This window comes from Otolemur garnettii, unplaced genomic scaffold (genome assembly GCF_000181295.1).
Source record: "Otolemur garnettii isolate 467f Iridium unplaced genomic scaffold, OtoGar3 scaffold00253, whole genome shotgun sequence".
Classification (NCBI taxonomy): Eukaryota; Metazoa; Chordata; class Mammalia; order Primates; family Galagidae; genus Otolemur; species Otolemur garnettii.
The window spans coordinates 1272678-1278409 of NW_003852648.1; positions in this window are offsets into that span (position 1 = coordinate 1272678).

The window sequence follows — 5732 nt, forward strand, 5'->3', positions numbered from 1 at the left end:
AAAGGGAACACTCCTACACTGCTGGTGGGAATGTAAACTAATACGTTCCTTTTGGAAAGACATCTTGAGAACACTTAGAGAACTAAAAATAGACCTGCTGTTTGACCCTGCAATTCTTTTATTAGGTATATTCCCAGACGACCAAAAATTGCATTACAAGATATTTGTATCAGAATGTTTATTGCAGCCCAATTCATAATTGCCAGGTCATGGAAGAAGCCCAAGTGCCCATCAATCCATGAATGGATTAACAAACTGTGGTATATGTACACCATGGAATACTATGCAGCCATAAAGTAAGATGGAGACTTTACATCCTTCATGTTCACATGGATGGAGCTGGAAAATCTTCTTCTGAGGAAAGTATCACAAGAATGGAAGAAAAAGTATCCTATGTACACACCCCTATTATGAAACTGATTTATACCTTTTTATGTAAGCTATAACATAATAACAGCCTAAGAATACGGAAAGGGTGGAGGGTCAGGGGAGGGGAAATGGATGGAGGGGGATTGGAGGGATCACTTCTGAGGTTTATCTTACAAGGGTACAAGTGAATCTTTCTAAGAGTAGAATGTGAACATTTTAAAATAATAACTAAGAAAATGACACGAAGGCTATGTTAACCAGTTTGATGGAAGTGTTTCAGATTGTGTGTGAAAACCCCACACCGTACCCCAGAAGTGCATTAATGTACATAGTTACTATTCAATAAAAAAATTTAAAAAAAAACAGAAAATTTTCCGTGTTTTGCCCAACTTTTTAATGGATTGTATAATCTCTTCTTGATGTTTGTTTGAATTTTTGTAGATTCTGGTTCTCACTTCTTTGTCAGATGTGTAACATGTAAATATCTCCTCCCTCTCTGTAGATTGTCATTTTCCTTTGTTATTGCGTCCTTAATGTGCAGAGCTTTTTAATTTTATCAGGTCCCATTTATTTACTTTCATTGTTGCTAGGATTGTCAACATAGTCTTCTTTCTTTAACATTGGTCACTGGTGTTTTATTTTACTTTTTAGTCAGTGTCATGCTTCCTTGAATATTTTTGATCCTAGCATTTGAGCCCTGGTGTTTTCACATTTGGAAAAATGTGTATTTATTCCAGTGTTTGTAGACTAGCTTTGTCTGAGGTAGCCTACCCCCAGTCAGCCTGTTGAGAGATTCTGGGCAGGCCATTTGTCATGGTCCATGGAAGAGGTTGCTGCTGGAGCCCAACGCAAAGATCCTAGATACAATGTGTGCCCACCTGATGAACTGCTTGAGGACTCTAGCACCACAAAATCCTCCTCTAAACTCCTGGAAACCAACTCCTGCTAGGCAGCACTCTCTTTTCAGAGGCCCATTCTGAAAGATTTGAAAGGGTCATTTTCTTGTGTCTCATAACCCCAATTCTTTCTCATATACCATAATTCCAATGGTAGTAGCTGCTTTCTGCAGTTATACATCTTATATCAGAATTTCTTCATGAATCTCTTTTACATTGTTCACAGCCCCCATCAAGTTTGTGACTAATTGCCTATATTAAATACTCTTTTTTGAAATAGCTAATGTAGTTTCTCTTTTTCTGACTAGATTCTGAAACATACATATCTCTTTTATTCCAGTTCATTTCCTGCTCACAATTTTAGAATGAGTTCAAGTCACTCATTCCTATAGAAAATTCATATCCTTCTGATTTTGAAAATTATTCACTCCTATTAATGAGACTTCTCATTTGTAGCATGCCTTCTAATGGTCCATAAGCCCAGTTTGATAACAAAAACAAAAGATAAACAAACAGAAACAGTGTTTATTCCCCAAATATCCCTGTGACTATTTAACTTCACAAACTTAGCCACTCCCTCACTTCCACAAATGAAAATATCCTTGAGGAGCAACAAACATTAAAAGAAACTTTACAGTTCCTTTCCTCAATAGCAGGAAATATTGTTGGGGAAAAATGAAATATGACAATAGTCCTGATGATGATAATAATGATAAAAACAAGCACCATGATTGACAAAATCAGTAAAGACAAATGCAGCCACCTATCTTTTGTAGACTAGGTTTATATAAAGCAGATCTCCCTTTATGAATTAATTGAATTAATCATGACCATAAAAAATTAAAAAAATTTGATTGTATGGTTTATTTATTTAGGCAGACTCTACTTGAAAAAGCAAGCATGATAACTGAATTGACCTGGCAATGAAACCACAAAAATATTCATATAACCCTAAATAGATACAACATAGTTTATCTTTCAAGAATATGTTTTGAATTATGCAAGTTTATGTGAAATGTTAATATTACTTTGTGTTACTTTGAGAATTTGCATGTAAGTGACCCACCTCTTACCAAAGAAGACTAAAGAAAAAGAAAAATGTTTATTTTATTTTATTTTTTAATTTCAGGTAAATGTAAGGGTACAAATAACCAGGTTGCAATATTTGAGGTTGTTGGGGAGAGTCCCTCTTGTAGTTGTGTCTCTAAAAAGTATGCCATACACTCCTATACTGTGCCCATTCAGAGAACCTCAAACCTCCTCTGCCTCGCTCTCTTCTCCTTTGCTCCCCCTCCTCTCAATTTGAATTGAAATGAGTTTTACTCCTCTGTGGGTGTGAATTACTACTGAGTACATTGGATATTTGCATTTCCATTCCTGTGATACTTTACCAAGAAGAATGTGTTTCAACTCCACCCAGGATAATATAAAAAATGTTAAGTCACCATCTTTTTATGGCAGAATAGTATTCCATGATGTACATGTACTACAGTTTATTAATCCATTCTTGAGTTGATGGGTATTTAAGTTGTTTCCACATCTTGATAATTTTTAATTGAGTTGAGATAAACAATCTAGTGCAAATGTCTTTATGATAAAATGATTTCTTTTCTTCTGGGTAGATGTCTACTCGTGGGATTATAGGTTCAAATGGGAGGTCTAATTTGAGTTCTTTGAAGATTCTCCGTACTTCTTCCAAAGAGGCTGTACTAGCTTGCAGTCTCACCAACAGTATAAAAGTGTTCCCCTCCACATACATGCCAGCATCTGCAACTTTGGGACTTTGTGATTTGGGCTATTCTTACCAGGGTTAGGTGATACCTCGGGGTGGTTTTGACTTACATTCTCTGGTGATTAGGGACAATGAGCATTTTTTCATATATTTCTTAACCATTCATCTGTCTTTATCAGAGAAGATTCTGTTCCTGTCTCCTGCCCAGTTATAGGTGAGATTATTTGCTCTTGTTTTATTGATTAATTTGAGTTGTCTGTAAATTCTGGTTATCAACCCTTTGTCAGATTCATAATATGCAAATATCTTTTCCCATGCTGAAGGTTGTCTATTAGCTTTATTTATTTTAATTTTTTTAAAGAAAGAGAGAAAGAAAACTGCTTATTAACTTTAATTGTTTTGTCTTTAATTGTTCAGAAGCTTTTCAGTTTGATGAGGTTCCATTTTTTTGTTTGTTTTTGATGTTGCTGTAATTGCCATGGAAGTCTTCTTCATAAAATCTTTCCCCAGGCTGAAAACCACAATAATTTTTCCCACACTTTCTTCTAAGATTTTTATCATTTCATGCCATATCCATCTTGAGTCAAGTTTTGTAAGTGGTGTAAGGTGTGGGTGTAGTTTCACTATTTTGTATGTGGTTACGTAGTTCTCTGAGCGATATTTATTGAACAGATTCTTTTCACTAGTGTATGCTTTTGTTTGGTTTGTCGAAGATTAGATGGCTATAAGAGACTGGTTTCACCTCTTGGTTTTCCTCTATTTCCTCTATTTTTGTGCCAATGCCATGCTGTTTTGATTACTGTGGAGGCTGGTGGAGTGATGTCTTGGCTTTATTTTTGTACTAAAAATTGTTTTGGCTATACAGAGCTTTTTCTAGTTCCATATAAAAACAAACAAATAAATAAATAAGCAAACAAACTTGTTTTTCCAGTTCTTGAAATATATTGTTGGTATTTTAATGAGAATTGCATTGAATATGTAGATTACTTTTGGTAAGATAGATGTTTTAATAATGTTGATTCTTCCCAGCCTTGAGCATGTATATTTTTCCATTTGTTAATATCTTCTGCTATCTTTCTTCATAGAGGTCTTTCACCTTTTTTGTTAGGTTTATTCCTAGATATTTGTTCTGAAGCTACTGTGAAGGGAATTGTGTCCTTGATTAGCTTCTCAAGGTGGCTGCTGTTGGCATATACAAAGGCTACTGATTTGTGGACATTTAGTTTATATCCTGAGATACTACTATATTTCTTGATCACTTTCAGGAGTTTGTGGTTGAGTCTCTGGAATTCTCTAATTATAATATTATATAATCAGCAAATAGCAAGAGTTTGACCTCCTCTGCCTCCATTTGGATGCCCTTCATTTCCTACTCTTGTCTGATTGCATTGGCTCGAACTTACACCACTATGTTGAATACTAGTGGCAACAGAAGACATCCTTTCCTTTTCTGGTTCTAAGTGGAAAGCTTTCAATTTTACTCTGTTCAATATGATATTAGCTCTGGGTTAGTCATAGATGGCTTTAATCAGTTTAAGAAATGTGCCACTTATCCATATATTCTTAAACATTCTTGTTAGAAAAGGATGCTGAATTTTATTGAATGATTTTTTCTTTGTTTTTACTTCTGTTGATACAGTTATTACAATTATGGATTTGCTAAATGTAATTTGGTTTTAGCCAGCCTTGCATCCCTGGGATAAAACCTACTTGATCGTGATGTATAATTATTTTTAATGTGTAGCTGTAACCTATTGGCTAATATTTTATTGAGAATTTTTGCATGTATATTCATTAGTGAAATTGATCTAAAGTTCTCCTTTTTTAGTTGGGTCTTTTCCTGGTTTTGGTATCAGGGTGATGTTGACTTCAAAAAATGTGTTGGCAAAAATTCATTCCTACTCAATTTTGGGGAGTAATTTCTGAAGTTTAGGTATAAGCTCTCTTTTGAAGGTTTGATAGAATTCTGGTGTGAAGTCATCTGGACCATGGCTTTTTTATTGGGAGATTTTTGTTTGTTTGTTTCTTCAGTCTTAATGCTTCAAATTTGTCTGTTCAAAGTATTCAATGTACACAGCCCCATTATGAAACTAATTTATAGTTCTCAAATGAAAGCTACAACTTAATTCTAGCCTAAAAATAGGGGGAGGGGAAGGGGGGAAGGAGAGAAGGGCGGATGGGTGGTGGGAGGGTGACTGGAAAGATCACCTATATGGTCTAACAAGGGTACAAGTGAACTTTTCTAGAACTAGGGTAAAAATGTTTTAACACAATAACTAAGTAAATGACACAAAGTCTCTGTTAACCAGTTTGATGAAAATATTTCAAATTGTATATGAAAACACTACACTGTACCCCATGTTTGCATTAATGTATACAGCTATCATTTAATTAAAAAAAAAAGAAATCTATTTCTTCTTAGTGAAGTCTAGGGAGAGGGTATGATTCTGGGTATTGATCCATTTGTTATATTTTGTCAAATTTCTGGGCATACAGTTTCTTGAGGTATTCAGAGATAATCTCTTGTACCTTTGTAGCATCTGTTGTTATTTTCCCTTTATCATTTCTGACTGAGGTTAATAGAGATTTTACTTTTTTGTTTCTAGTTAATCTGCCAAAGGTTTATTGATTTTATTTATTTTTTTTAAAATGAATTTTTCAGCTCGGCGCCTATAGCGCAACCGGCTAAGGTGCCAGCCACGTACACCTAAGGTGGCGGGTTCGAATCCCCAGCC